The sequence below is a fragment of the Kogia breviceps genome, chromosome 1 (assembly GCF_026419965.1).
Source record: "Kogia breviceps isolate mKogBre1 chromosome 1, mKogBre1 haplotype 1, whole genome shotgun sequence".
NCBI lineage: Eukaryota > Metazoa > Chordata > Mammalia > Artiodactyla > Physeteridae > Kogia > Kogia breviceps.
The window spans coordinates 177427650-177449434 of record NC_081310.1 but is presented as its reverse complement, the minus strand read 5'-3'; the positions used below and the strand labels follow the sequence as shown (position 1 = coordinate 177449434).

Below are 21785 nucleotides of genomic sequence, written 5' to 3'. Positions count from 1 at the left end.
GGCGCCTGCGCCGGCCGGGCCCGGGAGGAGGCGCGCGCCGGGCCGGGCGCGAGGAGCCGCCGGAGAAGGGGCGGGGGGGTGGGGGCGACGCGCGCCGCCTCCTGTTAAAGGGGGAACAGCTCCAGCCGAGCCAAGCGCACCCTCCCCCCTCCCCGCCCTGAGCCCCAGGCGCCGGCGCGGGAGAAGCGCCGGGTAAGACCCCGCCCCGCCCTCGGCCTCCTGGACCGCAGGCTGAGGCGATCCGCGACACCCCTCCAGCGATATCCCAGGCGTAAGGCATCTCGCGCAGCCAGGGTCTCGGGGCCCTGAGGGCTGAAACATTTGCCCCCCTCCCCCATGTGCACTGCAAATTGCATATCCCTGTGCACGCAGGTGCCAGCCGTGTGAGCTGAACTTTGCATATGCTTATGCATACAGGTGCCCTAGGCGTGCACTGCAATGTTGCCTGACTCTGTGCATGCAATTGCCTCACACATGCACAGTGCTTTAACTTGTGCTCAGGTCCTGAATGCATGTTGCTTGTTCCTGTGGGTAGGGATGCTATATATGTGCAAGCTTACAAGTGCCACATGTGTGCTGAATGCTGTGCGTCACTTGTATGTAGGAACCACATATGTACACTGCAGTGTGGTATGTTTGGTGCATACTCTGGTGTCAACTCGGCAATGTTGCATGTCCCTAGGCACGGGTATGCTACACGTGTGCAGAGTGTTACATATTTTCCTGAGCGCCCGTCTATTCCCTCAAGTGCCTTTCCCTGTGCCAGGGGCGCCCCCATGTTGCATATGTTTGTGTAGAGGCAGCAGAAACGTACAGACCCGCCCCCTCCCCATCCCGGCAGTGTGCCCAGGAACAGTTGGGTGGGGCCAGAGCCCACATGGTAAAGGCGGTACTCAGGGAGATGCCCATGGCTCAGGACCCTGGCCCGGTGGTTTGTGGCCTGGGCATGTTGCCACCAGGAAGGTGGGCAGACCAGGGACACACCACTTCCGCCAAAGACAAGTAGGTTAATCCCACGGCTCTGGTCAGAGGAGTAGCCAGCAGGGGGCAGCTTTGCAATGAGGGTGGGACGGTTTCACAGACTCTACTTTTTAAAGGTTCTCTGGCCAGGAGGGGGCCAAACCTAGAGAGCAAGGAAGTCCCCAGTCCACCCAATCCCAACCCCACCTCTCCACTGAAGCCCCTTGAGTTGTGCCTCCCGGGAGATGGAGCAGGATAAGACCACCTCTCCCCAGGGGCAGTACCAGAGAAAAAGCCCCCCTTCCCTCCCTCTGTCTCTCACCTCTCCAGCAGTCTCAGTGACATTTGTTGTGAGTGATTGTGAGAGATTATCCACTTTAATGGAAGGAGGTAATAAGGAGTGATGAAGGAATCTCACCCATCACCTTAAGGGAATTTATGAGGCTGGATGAGGCAGAGAGGAGGGCTGGCACTTTTCCTTTCCCAGCAGGAGCCCAAGGAGGCCTGTGCCTTGGGCCTAGCACTGGTAGGCAGGGCTCCTGGGTGCCCTGCCTTGCTGGGCACCCTCAAATCAAGCACACCCCGGGTCTCTGGGTTCGGAGGTTCAGCCGCTGCTGGGAAAGCCAAGCCAGGCGAGCCTTGCTGTCTGCATGGTGTGTTGAGAGCCACCCCAAGGGCAGTGGGAGATCCCAGGCCTCCTTACTCGGGTGCTGGGAGGGGCAGTGGGGTTGCTGGGGTTGAGGTCCTAAGGAGGTGGGGAAAGGTGAGGAGAGTGGTCAGGACATGGGATACCCACAAGGATGTAAGGACAGGCCCTCAGAAGTCTCCAGGACCCTGTCCTTCAGAGCTCCAGCCCCTTCCACTCCTACAGGGAGCCTGCCTTCCTCTGTATGAATATTCATGACATTAGCATACTAGAGACCCAGAGCCCAGAGAAACCCGGGCAGGTCTCTTGCAGATGTGATGCAGCTGGATCCCTGAGGCTTTCCCCCTCCCCCCAGGATCCAGCTGGGTTCAGGGTAATGGGAGGGCTGGCTCCGGAGAGACAGCAGGGTTTTGTCTGTTTCTCTGTGCCTTGGAAGCCCTCAGAGTTCCTGACCTCATTCTTTCAGCCACAAAAACATATGCCCTAGGGAAGACAGGTGGTCAGACAGAGTGAGGGACTGACAGAGATGGTACCCCATACCTAGGGGCTCACTGGGGCAGGGTGGGGAGACCAGTAAGACAGGAGGGGCTGTGGGAGCTGGGTGGAGAGAGCTGGACCTCCCAGGGGTTGTGCAGGAGCAGGCTAGAAGGCTCTCCCCGAGGTGCCTCCCTGCACTGGGGCTTCCCCACGTCCTTTCCCAGGAGCCCCTGCCCTTCTAGACTCACTCTGGTGATAATGCCGCCCGGGAGGACTTGGAGTAATTACAAATCGTTTCCATATTCAAATCCAGCTGGTTGAAGAGAAATTACTTCTCTGACAGCCCTGGCATAGGGTGGGAAGAACAAGTCTTAGCCCCAGGAGGGCCTCCAGGGAGCCTGGGGCAAAACCTGGGCAAGGTAAGGGTCACTGGCCAGAGCCTGAGCACAGAGAGCTTGTGCAGAGTGAAAAAACAGCTCCCAGCAGCTCCCCACCACACAGACTGGACAAGGACGATGACTCCAACTCTTTATTCCCATTGGGGCCCCTTCTGGGGCCTCTGAGGGGATGGCGGGGACCAGTCCCACAAGGGCAGCTAGAAGTCAGGCTATCTGATTGCTCTCATACTGCCGTGCTAGGGTACCTTGAGAAAATCCCTTCAGCTTTCAGAGCCTCTGTTTCCTTATCTGCGAAGTGGTATAAATGATCTCACCTGTGATCCAGTAAGGTAAAGATATGGATTAGCAAGAGTTATGCCCCTGAAAAGGGCCTTTTAAAAATAATTGTTTGATTACCAATTAATTTGTGGTTTTTTTTAACTTTTATTTTATTTTTTTCAGTACGCGGGCCTCTCACTGCTGTGGCCTCTCCCGTCGCGGAGCACAGGCTCCGGACGCGCAGGCTCAGCGGCCATGGCTCACGGGCCCAGCCGCTCCACGGCATGTGGGATCTTCCCGGCACGAACCCGCGTCCCCTGCATCGGCAGGCGGATTCTCAACCACTGCGCCACCAGGGAAGCCCTAATTTGTATTTTTGTTAACAGTAACCACCACCAGTAGCCCAGTTGGGAGGCAGCCCAGCCCTTAGTGGGGCAGCACAGGAGAAGATGGCGGGTCGAGAAGGGGAGCAACCCCAGCCTTGCCCGCTTGGCCTCAGCTCTGCCTCTTGCTGGGCCAGCCACCGCTATGCTTCATTGCCCTTTAAAGAGATGAGGAAATGTTCTTCTTCCCTTCGCAATGATTTATTTGGCCCAGAGCCTGGGCAGGTTTCCTTCCAGCCGGTGGGACCTAGGAGCACCCCTTCCTCAGCCCCTGCCCTCCATTGCCACCCAGCCAGGCACCTACAGCAACCCAAAGCTCTGGGTACCAAGGTCTCCTTCCAGACCCCCACCCCCACTGCAGACACCTATCAGGAGCTCATAACATGTCCCCAAAGACACCCAAATCCATGTGACAGTCTTCTACCAGGGTCTGCCCCAGAGCTCAGTGCTCTGGCTGCCAGGGCGGGGTATACTGGAAAAGATGGACTGGCGGGCCCTCTCTGCCTGAAGGAAGTCCTGCATGTCTAGCTTCCTGCTGCAGACGCCAAATGGGTTAGGAGCCTGGGGCAACCCAGGCTGGATGTTTGTCATTTTCTTGGTGCTATAAATTAGGGAGAAAAGGGAGGATTAGTTGATTCCTAGCTAAATCTTCCCAGAAGGTCAATGCCTGGTTTGTGTACAGCCCTCAGGGCAGTGCCTGCATTCTCTGGCCCCTAGCACCTGGGGCAGAGGATAGAGAAGAACTTTAGGGTCCTGGGTGATTTATACATACATGTCTTACACTGAAGGATGTGCACAAGACACCTGGAGGGTATGCAAAAGAAGATGCCTTAACTCATTCATTCAACAAATATCTATTAAACATTTACTATGTTCTAGGCACCAGGATACAGACCATCAGCAAGTCCCATTGCTTCTGCCTCCCAAAATACCCCAAATCTATTCACTCTTCACATCCCCACTGCCAACACCAGGATGCAAGTCACCAACATCTGGTGCCCGAACTCTCCCTTATTGAATCTCCGGGTTCCCACTTCTACTTCTCCATCCCAATCCATTCTTTGGAGCCCACTGAACCATCTTTTAAACATGTAAATTGGAGCACCCCTTCTTTTTTTTTTTTTTTTTTTTTTTTTTGCGGTGCGCGGGCCTCTCATTGCTGTGGCCTCTCCCGTTGTGGAGCACAGGCTCCAGACGCGCAGGCTCAGTGGCCATGGCTCACGGGCCCAGCCGCTCCGCGGCATGTGGGATCTTCCCAGACCGGGGCACGAACCCGTGTCCCCTGCATCGGCAGGCGGACTCTCAACCACTGCGCCACCAGGGGAGCCCTGGAGCACCCCTTCTTAAGGCCTCCAATGGCTTCCCACTGCATTTAACACCACGACCTTTCAGGCCCTGCATGACCAGGCCCTTACCAACCTCTCCAGGGCCATTACCCCACCCCCACACTATGCTCAAGTAGCACAGGTCTCCTTGCTGTTCTTGTAAAACTCCAAACCTTCCTCCTCCCAGCACTTTGCATGGCTGACTCCTTCTCAGCAGGAAGATCTCAGTTCCAATATCGCCTCTTCCGGCAGGCCTCCCTGATGACACTTGTAAAGCAGCTTCCCCCCTCCCCGCCCCCACCTGCACCGCTCCAGTCACTCCATCCCATTGCCTTGTTGTATTTTCTCCCTAGCACACATTACTCTGAAAATATGTTGTCTATATACACCCATGTCATCTGTTTCCCCCACTGGACCATGAGTTCTGTAAAGGCAGGGACCTTGTCCATCCATGCACCATTGGATCCCCTGGCACAAAGCACGATGCCAAGTACACGGTAGGTGCTCAGCAAATGTTGAGAGAGTGAATGGTGAAAGGACAAGCATAGACCCTGCCCTCAAAGGCTTCCAGTCTGCAATCCTCGATCAATGTTTGTCCAATAAAATTGTGTTGTACAGTTTCCCACGTGATGAACTGGAAAGAGTTCAGCCCTGGGGTCACACGGATCTAGACTCCTGCTTCTGTTCCTCACTGGTTGTGTGACCTGGGACAAGTGACTTACGCTCTCCAAGCCTCAGTTTTCTCTTCTGTAAAATAGAAATAATGATCCCAACCTAACAGAGCTGATGGGAGTCACATGAGACAATAAAGATGAATTGCCACACGCGGTGTCAGACACAGGGAGGTGTCTACTGCATGAATGTGGACCCCTTTCAGACTTACTCGGGGCTGCAGGCTGTTCTAGGTTCTGGGGGTCATGGAGATAACTCAGAATGGGGCCCTGACCTTGAGGCCTTCCAGTGCCCCCTTCCTGAGCCCCATACCAGCTGGAGTTCTCATCTGCTGAGATCATTGCAGCAAAGGAGGCAGCAGGAGCCAAGGTGGGACCAGGACAGTGTGTGCACGTGACCCCTGCAGAGAAACTGAATCCGGATCCACTTCTCTGCAGCACCTCCTCTCCTTATTTGGAAGCCCCTCTTCCTTTTCTGCCATCCTTGTCTGTGTAAACACATACACACATACACACAGATGCATATACAGACAAACATATCCACACACTTTACACAGTCGCTATCCCACAGACATAGACACTTGACTGGGGTATGCAGGTATATAATTTAATCAACACACCCAACCCCAAGACACGACCCCCTCCATTTTTCTGGTGCAGCGGGGACCTGTCTGGCTTATCTATCAGTCCTGTCACCTCCTGCTCTAGACTGAGGTCAGAGACAATCCCTCCCAGTTGACAGGAGGCAGCCCAAGCACTCCCTTTGGTAAATTCTCCCACACTCCCTGCTGCTGCAGGCCTTAGGGGCTAGGAGCCCTGGCAACAACTTGGGGTCGGGTGGGGGGAATCCCTTGGGGAGGGCCTGGGACACTCGGCAGGCACGGGGCACACTGGCAGTCAGGGGGTCAATGTGTTCCCATCGTCTGAGACGCCCCAGGTTCTCTCCCTGCCCCCAGGTGGGCTCCGTGTCACCTGGATCCTGCTGAACTTGGGCTTGTGTCAAGTCGGACCCCACAAGCATAGCAGGCAGGGCAGGGATGACCTAGAGGTCTAGAGGGACCAGCTCATCCTGCGAAGCCCCTCTGTGGGCCTGACACTGTGCCGGCTGTTTTTAACGTATTGTCACAATTAGCCCCTGGAACGACCCTTTAAGTTGGTAGGGTCACTCCCATTTCACAGATGAAGAAACTGTGGCTTAGAGAGAGGCAGAGATAGAACCCATGCCTCCCCTCATTCAGTAAGGCCCTGCCTGAATCCTGCCTCATCCTTAGCCTCCATGCTACCCCCAAGAGGACAGACCAAACGCCAACTGTGGAAAATAATTTATTTCAGGATTAGAGCTGATCTTCCAGAGAAGACCAGCTCCCTCAGGGTAAGAGATCTGAGAGGGGTCTGACTCCCAGGGCCGCTTCCCTGAAGGGAGAGGCTGAAGCCAGACACCTAGATTTGGGGGAGACAATCAGAGTTGCTGAAGGTGTTGGGAAGGACATGGCACAGGCCTGCTGACACCTACACACTTGCCTGGCAAGTACAACCCGCCGTTGCCACAGACACCACCACATGGGGACTCACCCCAGGATGACATCACTCCTGCTTAAGCACACACCACCTCGTGCTGGCAGGAGAGCAATCACCGCCAGGTGAGCGGCTGGGCCTACCTCACTGCCAACCCTGGCGACTCTGACCTCTGGGGTCTCAGGCTTGGAGGTGAGGCCTGTGGCTGAGGCAGGGGTTGGGGGTCAGGGGAGGAGGGAAAAGGAGGCTCCTGAGTGCCGTGGCTGGAGGGGAGAGGCCCTGGGATGCATCACTGAGCCAGTGTTCTGCGTGTCAGAGTGGGAGTGAGCGGGGCTGAGCTTGGGTACACATGTGGGTGGTTGTATGCGTCAATGCGTGGGGGGAGAGTCTGTGTGTGTATACGGTGTGCCTGCCTGCAGGTTCTGTGTGTGTCTGCCTAGGCCTTGTACGTCAGAAGCCAGGGCCTGGCTCCGGGGATCTCTGTGCGTGTGTGTGTGTGTGTGTGTGTGTGTGTGTGTCTGCGTTCTGCGTGCAGGGTGTGCGGTGTATTCGTGCACTGATTTTTCTGTTTGGGTGTATGTGTGGTGTGGAATGCATACCTGTGTGTGACACTGGGATTTGTGCACCCCCTCAGTGTCTGGGTGAATGTGCCGGATGTTGACAGGGCAGTGTTTGGTGTTGTTGGAGTTTGTGTGTAACCAGGGTGTGTGCTGTTTCTGTTTAGTGTGTGCTTGAGCCTGTGTGTGTGTGTGTGTGTGTGTGTGTGTGTGTGTAGGAGAAAGTGCTTTCAGGCCTGTGCGTGTCTGTGCCAGCCTGTGGTGTGGGTTCCTCCATGCACTTGGAGCTGTGGGCAGGCCTTCAATTCCCCAGGGGGCCTGCGTGTGTGATACTATTTGGTGTGTGTCTGTGGGCGGTTGTGGGCCTGCGTGTTTTATATATATGCATATGCCTAGATAAGGGGTTTGCATTAGTGTGTTGCGTGTGTCTGCTGATCTGTACTCATGACATGGTGATTCTTGTCATTGGGGATTTTTTGAACTAATTCCTGCCAGGAAGCCCCCGCGGACACACGGCACTCCCAGCCTGAGACCTTGGCCATGCTCCCCACTCCCAACCAACTTGGTGACCTCTGCGCCTGCCTTTTGGAGGCGAAGCCCTCCTGAGGGTACCCAGAAACTGCCGGCCACCGGGGCAAGGTCACATAGCTGGAGGAACATGGCCTCCCCGCACCCCTCCGCTCACAAAGGGCACTGCCGCCCGCCGAGGCTGCCGCGCACCCCGCGCCCCGCCCAGGTCTCCCCTGAAATGAATTTTCATTTCCTCTTGGGGCGGGCAGCGGTAAGGAGTCTGGGGCCCGCCGTGGAGGCGGGGGTGCCGGGCCGCAGGGTCGCAAAGCCTCGGAAGGCAGCGCAGATTTGAATTTCAAAGGCAGCTGGGGCCCAAGCGCGTCTGCGTTGTGCGGTTGTGTGTGCGGCGCTGGTGGGTCCAGTCACGCGCCTGCGTGTGTGGCGTGTGTCTGGGTGGACGTGCTTTGTGACTGGGTCTCTGCGGGGACGGGGCGAGCCCGGCGTGGGCTGCGAGCCAGTAACTGGGAGCACGGGTGTCAGGGTCTCCATCACTGCGTGAACATCCACGGGAGCGTGTCGCGCGTCTGTGCGCGCTGTGGGCAAACGTTTGCCTCTGCGAGCATGTGTTTCCAGGACGAGTCCGCCCGAGCGTGTCTGTGTGTGTGTCCGTGTTCCCGGTCCTGCGTGTGTCTGCGAGTGTGCCAGTGCGTCTGGGTGTTCGCTGCCTATGTCACTGAGGGTGTGTCGGTGTGTCGGCGCTCACGTGTGCACGAGCGTTTGCCCCAGTGAGCCTAGGGGGCGGGTGTTTGTAGGAAGGAGTCTGAGTGTGTCTGTCCGTGTGTGTCCGCGCCCAGCCCCTGCACAAAGCTGCGATCGTGTCTCTGCGTTTGTGCACTTAGGTGTCTGTATCATAGTGTCTCCGCCGGCGTTGGCGCCCACGAGTGTCGGTGTGTCTGCGCAAGGGTGCAGCAGTGGGTGTCCGTGAGCGTGCCCTGGGGGCACAGCGCTCTGGGGAGCAGGCCCGACGTCCACAGCCGCCCGTGCCCCCAGCGCTGTGTGTCCTCTACACCGCCACTGGGCCTCTCCGGGCGCCCGCGGGAGGCTGAGGGAACGGCCGTCTCCTCACAGGGACCCCGGGCCGCCAGCCCCGGGCACGCTCGGGCCCTCTCCTCCCCTCAACCCCGGCCTCCCGGCTCTCTCGGAGGCAATGGCCGGAGAAGATGAGCCATTAGCCCGAAGGGCGGAGCCGCGTCCGTTTCACGCTCGCGCTCTTCTGAGGCCGTGGGGGGAGCTCATCCATCTTGGGCGATGGGCTTGCGCGGCTCTGAGATCTTGGCCGACATGTGGCTGCACTGAGATTCAAGCTAGAGTGCAGGAAGGACCACCAGGGTACCAAGGCGGTGCCGACTCCTAACAAGCACATGCGCACACGAGCCCTAACTCAGACGCGTCTGGGCACATTCCTAAGCACGCTGAACACAGCCAGGCATGTGAGACAGGCCCCTGACACCGGGCTCAGAGGGCAGGACCACGGATGCACACCCAGAGACCGGCAAGTGTGTGTGCACATTTCACTCACTTGAACAGCCTCAACTCTCCCTGGGTTTTGGACCCTGTGGGGTGAAGAGCACCGTGGCTCAGAAGTGCTAGAGAAGAGGGGCAGCCTGCATCACTCCATGTTCCCTTTACTCTGTCAGGCCCTAGTTTGGGCCCTGACAGGGAGGGTTCACCCTGCATCCTATATCCCAGAAGCTGGGCGGAGGGGGTACAAAGACCCCAAATCCAGTTATTCCTGGTCATTCCAATCATGTGTGGTCCCATAGCCAGAGGCAGACAAGAGCCAGTTGCTGCCTTCTCCTGGGGGCCCTCCAGAGGCCTGACTAGGGACAGGGAGGTGACATCAGGATGCCCAAAGGACAAGAGAAGAGGAACTAGGAATGAGAAGATGATTTCAGGTCCTCCTTCCCTGACAGATGGGGAGCATTTTGAGGAGGGGAGGGGCCGACCCCTCCCAGTAAGGCTCAACAAGGGGCCTGGCACCAAGGGGCTGCTCCAGAAACACTAGGGACAGAATGAAGAAAAGAAATAAATGAGTCAGAGAAAGCAGAGGACCACCTGAGGGCTGAGGGAGCCCTATACAAAGGCAGAAATAGTATATCCAGGCTCTGTACCTGTGTGTGTGTGTGTGTGTGTGTGTGTGTGTGTGTGTATGCAGTTGTTTGGGGGAGGACGTGTGAAGCTGGAGGTTAGGCTGGAAATATATCACTGAGGGTCTTGTAAGCTAAACTAGAGGTAGATTTTATTCTGAAAGCAAGAGATCTATGAAGAGCATTGGACAGGAAAGAATCATAGTCAAGTTTGTTTAAGGAAGGACACCGGGCGACTGGAAGGTAGATTTGAGGAGTCAGGATTGGAGAAGGCAACTGGTTAGAGGCTCATTCGATCATTCATTCATTCATTCAACAAATATTTAGTGAGAGCTTACTAAAAATGTCTGGCACTGAGCGAGTGAAACGGATACAACCTAGGATCTCAAGGAACTTCTAGAACCTGACAACCACATAACTGCTGTGGTTATGTGGAGTTTACCTTCCAGTGGGGGAGGGGAGCCAGACACAAAAGCATAAATACATGGCATATGAGTGTTGCTAAGTACAAAGAAGGAAGACAGTGCTGGGTAAGGAGGCAGGAGAAGTAGAGGAGAATGGGGGTGATTTGGGGTAAGGTGGTCAGGGAAGGTGTCTCTGGGAAGGTGACATCCAAGCAGAAGGAGGTGAGGGATATTTGGAGGAAGAGCTGTCCAAATAGGGGGAACTGCAAGTGCAAAGGCCCTAAGGGGGAGTGTGCTATTTACTCAGATGGGGAGGGATTCGTGGGAAGTCGATATTTTCTATTTTGGACACACTGCATTGAGGCGCCTTCAGGACATCCGGGGATGGTGACCAAGAAACAGGAGAGATTTGGGTAAAGATAGGGATTAGAGAGAATGGAACCTTGGGAGCTAATGCAGTAGGAGAGATTAAGGATGCATTGCAAGGAGGAGGATGGGGAGCAACCTGAGGCGAGAGAGTCAGTTTTGGAGAGACCGGCTGCTAGGGGTGGAGAGTGGGCGTGGGGACAAGATGACTAAAATGGCATCCCCAGAATGGTCCTGGTACTAGCTGCCCCTCCTCCCAGTCCTGCCTGGGCCCACAGCCTCTCCTCTCTTGCCAAACTGCCCTGCTGCCTGAGAGAGAGCCAGGGAAACAAGCTGGGTTGTTGACAGGAGCCCCTTTCGACATGACCTCCTGTGGTCCCCTGGGCTCCGGCTGCCCCATCCTGGCCATCAGACCCAGCCTGTCCACCTTTAGTGCTTCCCTCCTCTCCATTGAGGCTGAATCCTCAAGCAACTCTGCAGCCCTCTCAGATGTTATCGGTCCTGGGGAGTAGGGGAGCCTGGACTGAGAGTCTGGGGGGGCCACAGACTTCATAGGTGGCTACCGAGCCTCAGTTTTCCCTTGTGCTGGGATTTGTAGAGACCTTCCAGCCCTAACATGATTAGAATCTCTGAGGCTCTTCTATCACATTTCAGATGGTTTCCGTGGTGTGCTGGTAACTGTTTAACTGGCTCTGGGTAGGGAGTAGGGAGGTGTAGCCTTGATTTATAGCATTTGTCAATTTCCATGATGTAAAGCCTCCTATGATGGTCAATTTCAACTACTAACATGAAGTCAACTGGTTGGCAAAAGTCCTAAACATTTACAATGGGCTCTCATAAGCTGGTATGAGCTGGCTCTGGCACCTTTGCCAGACCCTTTCCAGAGAGAGAGAAGGAAGAGGCAAAAAGCCTGGGGTTGGGTATGGGTGTGTGTGTGGTATCTGCTGGCAAGTGAGGAGGGAGAAAAGCTGGGCTTTCTAGCCTCCCCATCTTCCCTCTCAACACCGAAGTCATTCCCCAAGGAGAGGCTCAGAGCCTCTTGTCTGCCCCCATTGCTCCTCCAACTTTAGCCATTTGACATCCTTCCTGGGCTTTGTACCTACTGCATTTCCTACTAAAAAGGGGTCTGGTACCCACGACTTCTCCCACTTTCCCCTCCTCCCTCTCAAAGGGGCACCCATGTCATAAGGACCCGTAGTCAGGCCACAGCTGTGGTCACTGTAGACAGGTGACCCAGATATCTGGTCCAGCTCTGCCACCAGCTTCCAGGACGTTCCTCCCCCTACCTGTCCTCAGCTTCCCCATCTGAAAGATAGGTAGCAAGTGCTGGCCTCTCCAAAGGCTCTTTCAACTGTGAGATTCTGCAGTCTCTACCTTTCCTTGTCTCAGCCCTGATGGCAGCTCAGGGCCTCCTTTCTCAGACACATTTCCCCCAGCCTCCTAGACCCTCCCTGCTCCAGTGGCCCCCCCACTGCCTTTGGCTCCGCAGGCTCCCAGATAAGGGGCCCAACTAATTACATTATGATTTCATGTCAATTAGCAAACAATTACACGGGAAAACTGGTGCCTAATTTGGAGCAATAACAACAATTCCATTGGACATCTTCACTGGCCAAGGCGAGATAGCTACAGACAAGACTGCTCAGCAGGCCTGGCCCCATCAGAGCACCTGCAGGATGGGAGCTGGCTCTCAGCCCTGACCTGAGCCAAAGCCTACAGTTCTCCTTTAAGGATCTTTCTTTGAACAACTTTGTGCTGATGACATGGTCTGCCCAGGCCTTTGTTAAGTGAAGGTTATAGAGGAAAGGAGGGAAAGTGGGCAGTGGGGACAGAGGGGAGCTGAGGCAGACAGGGCCTCCTTCACTGAGGAGGTGGGGAGGGTTTGGGGAGGCAGGGAGGAGGGGAGACATGGGGGGGGTAGGGGGGGACAGTAATTAACATGAGCAAAGGCTTGGATGCTGGAGTGGGTGATGTGAGCTCATGACTAATGGAGAAACCAGTTGGGCCAGAGCACAGTGGTGGGAGGAGCTGAGACCACAGAGGTAGGTAGGGTCAGACTGGGAATGCCATTCCAGGGGGTTGAAACATTCTCCTGGAGGCCTAGGGAGCCACTGGGGGCTCAGAGGAGGAGGAGGAGACTCTGCTGAGACTCATCTTGGGTTCCTGACCTCGGACCACCAGCAACTACCCATCTCACCCACAGCTGCTGTGGGGTCCCATCTGATCTCCCCTCTTAACATCTCTGGAGCCCACCGCCTTTGTTCAGGACCACAGACACGTAACAGTAGCTGCTAGTCTTGTCCCTCATCCTCTGACAGTATTTTCCCCAAGTGATCACCCTAAAGAACAAATTCAACCATATTCCTACTTTGCTTAAACCCCCACTGGCTCCCCAGTGCTCGCAGGATAAAGTTCAAACTCCTTACCTCAGCATTCACTGCCTTTTACCATCTGACCCCTGTAGACCCCCCAGCTTTCCCTGTCTTCCTGCCTCCACATCCACCCTGTGTCCCAGGATCTAGACCCCGTTTTCTGATCGTGCCAGCCTCTTTCTCACCTCCCAGCCTTTGACCATGCTAATCCTTCTGCCTGGATTTCTCAGTGCATCTTTCCAGGCCCCCTCCTCTACCTCCCAGATTCCCCCAGAAAGCATCAGTTCTTCTCTCCTCTGGGCTCCCTTTGTAACCTCCTTCTGTGACACTGTAAACTCTGTTTCAGAGCCGTTAGCACCAGCATCTGCTTGTCCCACTGGACTCAGAGCTGCTCATGGGCAGGGCCTGGAGCTGATTTACTCCCTGTCTCCTTCCTCAGCACCAAAAGTGAACAAATAAAGAAGACAAAGGGATGGGAGAAAAACATTTTCCCCTGAGGGTGGTAGGGAAGCTGAGGCAGGGACCCAGAGAAATATTCATGAATCTGGTGATGCTTCACTTAGAAAGGAAAGCTGGGTCAGCTTTCAGCCCTCTGTCTGCTAGAGCCAAGCCCTGCCCCCATCCCTCCAGGGTTTTTTCCCAAACATCCTTACAAAGCCTGGAATACCTCACTTCAATCCACTCTTACCCAGGTGTTTTCACCTCTGCTTTCAACAAATGAGATAAAGAAAGCCCCTACTAAGCCAAGGATACCACCCCCCAAAAGGCAGTTCTCAGGAGGGCAATGGCACAGTAAACTGAACTGCAGCATGAAGGACTGTGGGCAGACTCAAGGAGGAACTTCCTGACCATCAGGACTCAGCCCCTAAAGTGATCCCTAAAGGAATGACAAAGGGAAAGGGGCGGGGGGCCTTGGCCTATCCAAGGGAGACCAAACAGAGGCCAGGGATGGATATGCAGACCTTCCTGGAGGCAGAGGGATACCTGGCTGACTTTTCTGAGAGCTTGGTTCTCACTTGGGGGGGTTGCCACTCCATCTCAAGGCCCATCATTCACATTAATTACTGAGAAAAAGCTGATTTCTCCTCATTTCCAGACCTCAAATGACAGTATCATTAGGCTGGTAATGTTCAGAGAAATTGTGTGTATCTGTCTTGGAATGTTTCCTGAGCCAGAATGGGTGAGGGTGCCCCCAGCAAGGGCTTGTCTCTAAGACACTCCGTGTGGCAGAGGGCCAATCTCAGAAAGAGATGCTGTGCCACCAGCGCAGAGGTGCTCTCCCTCTCTGGTGATGGTGATTAAACCATACCAGGTGATGGTGATTAAACCATACCAGGCAATGATGTGGGTAACAGCTCACAACACAAAAACCCTGCCAGATGTGAACAGAGCCAGCAATTCCCCTCTGGGACTTACACAAGGACATAAAAGTCCTTGAGTCAGCTGAACTTGAACTCAGGCCTGACGGTTGCCATAGGCCTTCCCAGTCTTACCTGGACTCTGTGCTCTGAGCTCCCTGCCCACTTCTGGACCAAAAGGCATCTGGGCACCATCTTGTCTCCGGGAAGGGGGAGTTGGCCATTGCCTCGCATTCCTTCCTCCCTCGGCCCCCTGAACATAAACATGAGCAGACCTCAAACAATACCTCACAGCCCTTTATAGGCCTCTTCACACTCTTCATCATGTTTAATCCTCACTCAAACCCACTTATCATATGTGGAAACTGAGGCCCAGAGAGGTGAAGTAATTTGCCCCAATTCAATCCTCCGAGCTAAAGCTTGACTCCAGGTCTTCCCAATGTCAAAGTTTAGGCTGAAGACAGAGTCTTCAGGGAAATCCATCCAGTACTCTGGGAACACCTCCTCTGTCCCTGCTCCTGATACAGAGAATTGGACCCAAACAGGCTCTGCCCTCAAGAGCTGAGGTTGGTGAGGGAGAGGCAGGATGTAAAAATATAATTATAGCTCACTGTGATCTGTGCATGACACAAAAGAGGAGATACAAAAGCTTTATCCTCACCAGTAATCAAAGACATGCAAATTAAAACAATATGATGTAGTTTTACCTATTGAAATGAATAGTTTTTTTAAAAGATAGCACCAGTGTTGATGAGAACTGAAATCTGGGGCGCTCTCAGCCTCCACTGATGGAAGGGTAAAGGCCATCGGGCTGTGGTGTAAGGAGCTTTTAAAACAGACAGATCCCTTGGTGCTCTTAATCTACTTTTAGGAACTCAATCCAAGAAATAACCAAAGATGTTGAAAAAGAACCAAGCATAAGGATGCTTATTGCCATTATTTATAACTGTGAAAAATCACAACCACCATAAATGTCTAGCAATAGAGGGTTGGTTAAATAAATTATGATGTATCCATATATAAGAATATTATGCAAACATTAAAAGTCATGTTCTTGAAGAATTTTTAATAACCTGGGGAAAAGCTCATTATATAATGATAAGTGAAACAAAGCAGGAAGAGAAACTGTACATATAGGATATTCTTAATTTTATAATGAAAATATTCAATCAGTTCATTTAAAGAAAGTCTGGGAGGAAATAAACAGAGTTAAATCTGAGGAGAGGATTATCGGTGATTTTTTTGTTTCAATTAATACTTTTCTGTTTCTTCTAAATCTTCTACAAAATTTTTGGGGAAAAGTCATTAGAAATATGTGCAGTGTGTGTGCAGGGGAGGAAGGGGGCAGCCCAGGATGTCGTGAGAACACAGAGGCTCCTAACCCAGCCTGGGCAGTCAGGGAAGGCTTCCTGCTGGAGGTGATGCCTATGCTGAGTCTCAGAATGTAAGTTTATCCAAAGGAGGGAGGATTGGCTAATATAAATGGTAAGTATAATTTTGGATATCTGGGTAATTTCTAAGTAAGATAGGATGCTCAAACATTGGTCATGAGGTATAGTCTATATCTAGCTTTGCTTATTTTTATGTTATGAAGTAGTTAGATCTTTGTGTCAATCAAACTGCCACTTAAGAAGGTATAAAAGGGATGTGTATAGCAGTGGGGGTTATTTCATGTGTTCTTATAAACTCTTTTGGTTTGTGTGAAATTGTGATTTATAATAAGAAATATATATTTCGTCTTCCTCTTGAAAAAAAAGGAGAGAGGATTGGTCCCAGGCTAGGAAACATTATGTGCAAAAGCACAGAAGCAAGAGAGATCCTGACCTCTTCTGGCAACTCTTAGTAGCTGTGTAGCTGAGTGAAGGGGCAACAGGTAAACCCAGTCAGTGAGCAGAGACCTAGACCAGGTTGAGGAGCTGGCGCTTTCCTGTGAGAATAAAGTGGATGGTCCTCTGCAGGGGCTGTAACATAACAAGATCCAAGTTGTGTTTTAGAAAGATCGTTGTTTGTGGCCACAGAATGGGGCATGGGAGACAGGGTGAGGCCAGGAACTGGGGAGAGCTGTTAGGATTCTGTTGCATCATCTGGGTGAGAGAGGGGATTGGCCTGGGCTGGGTGGTGGTGAGAGAGAGGAGGAGAGGAGGGGCAGGCTGGAGCAGTGATCCTGAGGAGATTTGACGGACTCGGTGATTAATTGGAGAGGGGAGGCGGGGTGGGGGAGGGGACGCTCTGCCTCTGACAGTGACTGTAGCGCGCACATGCAGGCACTCAGATTTAGACCGCACGGTGTCAGGAGTGGCTTTCTCCCCCATTCTCCCAAAGGGGCAGATTTGGGGCTTAGTCAATATTTGGCTGCAGACCCTGGAAGAAGCTGACCTTGGCCCAGTCACCACCTGACCTCTGGCTCGCGCCCAGGCACCCCTGTGCCTGTGTGTGTGCCCAGCCTGCTGCACCGGAACGTGGGGGTGGGCAGGGTTAAGGGGAAGCCCACATGGAGGGGGGCCGTGGGCAGAGGCAGGCACAGAAAGGCCAAGGCTAGGCCTTCCCTCATGACTCAGATACACACGGCCACACACATGGACCAGGACCCACAGAGAGAGGGCACAGTTGTCCACAGGGACTCAGAGTCACAGACAGCACAGGCAGAGATGCATAGAGGCACAGCCTGATGTAGGCTGTCAGACGTGGGTCCTGTCGCACACACAGCCGCAAATCCACGGTCAGACAGCCTCCGACACGGTCAGCCCCAGAGGGGCTCACGCTAGGGCCACTGTGCTCAGCTGGAGCCCCCAAGGGCCTCCTGGCTATTCCACCCCCAGCCCTACCACCCCACCTCCCTCCCCAGGAGGATGGGACAGAGGGGCCAGCAGAGGGGACTGGCACAGAGACCAGCAGCCAAACGGGGCAGCCGGGAGGGAGGCCTCTGAGAAGGGGTTGCCAAGGCAACAGGCTCCTGCAGAACCAACCAGGGGCTTAGATTCTTGACTCTTATTTTTAGAAGTTGGGCCTGGGCTGGTTGGACCAGCCAGCGGGCCAGGTTCCCCCAGGCAGCGCCTGATGGTATAAACATCAGCCTCAACCCTGTCTCCGGGGGGTTCAGGTGGGCACTGCTCCTGCCGAGACTTCCACACACCCCCAGCCTCCTTCCCAGGGACATGCCCTGGGCAGGATCTTCTACTTCCTTCTGTCTTCATGCAGACCCAGGATCCTTCTACCAGCACTAGCATCTAACCTCCAGGCCCCAGGAATGGGGACAGAGCCTGCCCTCCTACCACAGCCTGTTGATGTCTATGGCTTAATTTCTGGTGGGCTGGGGAAAGAAAGGGTGGGGAGCTTGGCCAGATTTGTGTGGTGGTGCGTGCGACACCTGTGTCTGAATAGTGCATATGTGTGTACATCTTAAGGGTGACTCTTGCACTCAACTCTGCATGCCTCTGTGTATGTGTGTGTGTGTGTGTGTGTGTGTGTGTGTGTGTGTGTGTGTGTGAATTCTCTCTTCTGCAGGGGCAAGACAGAGTTCTCCCTCTCTCTCAGCCCCACTCACCACCACCCCCCAACCTCCGCCCCTGCCTGGATGTCTTAAGAGTGCGGAGAGGGCAGAGACCTCAGCTGGAAAGGTCGTGGAGGGCCTGGGCCCCGGTGTCCCCTCTTGTCCAGACCCTCTCTGTGTCTGAGCAGATAGCTCCTGAGTGGGGTGAAAGAGTGGCGTCAAGGACGGGAGGGACCAGGCACATCCAGGTGGACAGAGACTGGATGAGGGGAGCTCAGGGAAGCTCCAGTGAGCTGACTTCATGGCGACTCCTCCAGCTGCTGGGGATTTCTCTGTTAATCTGGGACTGCTCCGTTTGCATCTCATTTGCCTATATTTGCATAACAAGGACCTGGCTGGCACCAGAGATTGAAATTCCTAGCCTGGGTAATTATGTGAAAAAGCCTCTGGAGACCAGCAGGAACCCTGGGGCCAGGGAAATAGAGGTAGGGAGCTGGATGTGTTGATGTTACTGGTACCCATTCAAGCCCAGAAGCCTCCACTCCTTCCCTAATCCCTGCTGCAGGAGGGGTGGGGATGTCAGTGAGAATGGGATGGGAGGGGCCACAAGAATGAGAATCAAGTCATCCTTGGGAGCACCTGATGCCCAGATGGAGCTGGGCACAGAGCATTCCCATGGAGGGGATGGCCTGAATTTGGTCAGGGCAGGGTTGGGGGGGGTGGGGATGGAGAAGTAAAACTTAGCAACCTCTGCCCATCCCTCCAGTCCCCTGCCCCCCTCAGCCCCCATCAGTCCGTTAAGAGCTGACTCTAACCAGAGAGCCTGGGATCGTATCCTGGATCTGCCATTTACTAGCTCCAGTATTTTCAGACCTGGGCAACCAAGGCCCTTGCCCTGGACCCCCCACTTTAGATGACCCCACTTTGGCCCTCTTCTGCATGGGGTGAAGAATTTGAAGGTCCACAGTGCCACAGGTTTGTGCCCACCTGGAGCTCCAGCCCCCTTCTAAACTATACTCCAACCCAGGCTCCTGGAATTCCCTCCCCAAACAGCCCAGGCCCTGGCGGCCTCTTCCCACGTCCTTTATCCTCAAGCTTGAAGGGTGGCTCTTTGCCAGGAGTGTGGCAAGCAGGGTCTCGAGTGTCAGGGCATCAACAGGCATGTACACAAGGCCCCTCGTGCAGCCACAGGGAGCCCAGGGATGGGAGAGAAGGGAAGCCGGTGGAGGGCTAGAGGCCTCCTTTTGTACTCTGCCCTAGGCTCTTTGAACACTTGGGGTGGCTCTGACAAGCTGTTTGACCTTGGGCAAGTTACTTAACCTCCCTGTGCCCCTAAGTGGGATTAATAATAGTAACTGCTTCAGAGTGTTGTCATGAGGATGAACCGAGTTAATTCATGTAAAGCACTTAGAACGGTACCTGGCACAGAGTAAGAGCCTGTAAGTGTTGGCCATTATTATCTATTATCCTGGGACTTGGCTTTTTTTTCCTTCCAGCTGCAGAAGAAACAGCTTTTCTTTTCACTTTGAGAGACTGAGGAAGAAGTAGGGGATGGGGGATACCCTTTCCACTCTTTCCCCTTCTCCCTCAGAGCCCAGACCCACCTTTTCTCCCTTCCCAGCAATTGCATCCCCAGGCCAGGAGGGCAGCCAGGTTATTAGCCTGAAAGTAATGATTTGTTTAACATCCTTATTGGTTGAATGAGTGAGTGAACAAATGAACAAGTGAAAAACAAAGACTGAATGAATAAAAGTCAAACAGAAGGCTCGACTGACTGACAGGAGAGACTGACAGGCGGATGGTTTGGCTTCAGGGGCCCTCAGGTCTGTTTCCGGTCTGCTTTCATTAGATGGTGGGAGGCCGAGGGGGAGGGAGGGGCCTGGCCAGGCGATCTGCAAGGTCAGCCCTGGCTTTGGCGAGTGGCTCACGCCTTGGGAGGGGGTGCCACTGCCAGGGGCTGCTAAAGGGGGAGCAGGACACACTGCCTGTGTCTGGGTCCTTTTGTGTCCTGTGGAGGTCTGCGTCTTGTGTGGGTGGCTCCGTGTGAATCCCTGTAAATGTGTGTCTCTGCTCAGAAGCTCCTCCCCGCCCAACAGTGAGAGGCCCTGGGGCAGGCCCGCATCTGGGTCTCGGGCGGGGGATGGGGGATGTTGGTGAGCCTCATTACCCCCTTATTTACACCGTGCCCCCCTCTGGCACAGCCAGGCCTCAATGTGCCCGCCTGTCAGCCGGTGGGTTAGCAGTGAGGGAGAATTCTCTTGGGGCCTGGAGGCCTCCACCATCTGGCCAGACTAGTGTTGGGGGAAGTGGGGGGACCTTTCGCAGGATGACCCTATGGGCCCTCGGGCTTGGCACTAGGCTCATCTCAGAGAGGGATGGGAGTGTGGGCACGTGGGAGTGCAGGTGTGTGTGGGCATCGCTGCGTGGGAGCCCGTGTGCGTGATTTTGTGTGTGAGGTGAGACTGTGCGTGGGCAGATAGGTCTGAGTGTGACCGTGAGTGGAATTTTATGTGTTTATATTCATGACTGTCTATGTTTGTGTGTCTGCATGACTGTATCCTTGTGGTCTGGGGTTTCTGTGTATGATGGCGTACGTCCCAGGCTGTGAGCTAAGTGCTTGAGTCTTGGGTCTGGGGGTTTTCCATGGGAAGCTCCAAGGTGGAGGCAGGAGTGGGAAGGGCCCGGTGGGGACTGGAGCTGTGGCCTTGAGAGGACGGTGAGTATTGTCAGTGAACTCCCGACTCGGCTTTCAACCAGGAAAAATTAACCTCCAAGTCCATTCCTTTAGAAACTGTTCTCACTTCTCTCCTCCTACCTGGGTGAGGCCCAATGGTGCTGAGTCCCACTAGAGGGGCTGGAAGTCCCTGTGAGGAAAACCAAGGAGTCCTAGAGGATGTTTGACAGTCTCTGAGCCTCGATCCCTGGAGGTAGACCCTGGGATCAGCAGAACTCGCAGGTTCCCCGGGAAGCATCCCATAGAGAATTCCCTCATCTGCCCCAGCACAGAGACAGGACACACATAAAGCCACTTTGAGGTACAGTCACACAGTTACCCAGACCTGGGCACTGACATAGCATCACACATGTGATGGAAACCCATATGGAAACCCACATGTGTAGTCACAGATCCGCTGCACACAAGCACATGTACCTGTTCCCATGCACACATCACGACACACGGACACTTGTACAGGCACTCAGATGTATAGACACATGCGTGCTTACACACAGGAACATGTGCCCATACATCGGTAAAACACACTCTTGCAAGGACATACATGCTTAGACTTACATGCACGCAGACATGCTTGCATACATGTTCACAAATATTCTGTCCCTTCCTACCCGCACTCCGGTTCTCTCAAACCAATGCCCAGCTGCAGCTCTCACCCACTATGCACGACCCTTTGCGAGGTGGGCATCAAAGGAGGACAGATGTCATATGCATCTGGGACCCTAGGAGTATGGAGCTGTGTGTCTATATATCCAAATTGTATATGTGAGTGTCACTGTGTCTGGTTGTCTGTGTGGCTCTAAAACAGGGAAGTGTCTGTTTATGACACTGTGGGTATTTTCCTGTGTATGTCGGCATGTATTTCCGAACGACCAATGTATAGCTCTGTGTTGTGTGAATGTGAGTGTGGGTGACAGTACAGGATGTGTGTATCTGTGTGACTGCACTTTGTGGACTATCTCTGTGAGCATGTCTGTCTATGTACGTCTACATTTGTGTATATGCACATTTCCCATGTATATATGACTCTGTGGTCCTGAATCCACAGGCTGGCTGGCCTGACTCCCTCCCTGCAGAGGCTGCAGCCTGGGGCGGGGCCAGGAGAGACTGCACTGAATCCGTCAGCCACTGACAGTCGTATTTACAGAGCCCCGAGTAGGACGTAATTGCTTCTATTAATCTTTCTCCGGTTGTTAATTACTCACTTATCGGGT

The 21785-nt window shown here is 54.1% G+C and overlaps 1 long non-coding RNA gene across 2 annotated transcripts in view; it reads left to right on the top strand.

Moving 5' to 3' along the window:
- Window positions 1-6500: 6500 nt before the first annotated feature.
- The window catches only part of LOC136792525 (uncharacterized), a 20755-nt gene continuing 5470 nt past the window's right edge, over window positions 6501-21785 (top strand). The window contains exons 1-2 of one of the 2 annotated variants that reach the window (XR_010836437.1): window positions 6501-6758; window positions 21620-21726. This is a non-coding gene — a long non-coding RNA (uncharacterized lncRNA). Of the gene's footprint in view, window positions 6759-21619; window positions 21734-21785 lie in introns of both variants that reach the window. The other variant, XR_010836436.1, reaches the window with a different exon arrangement.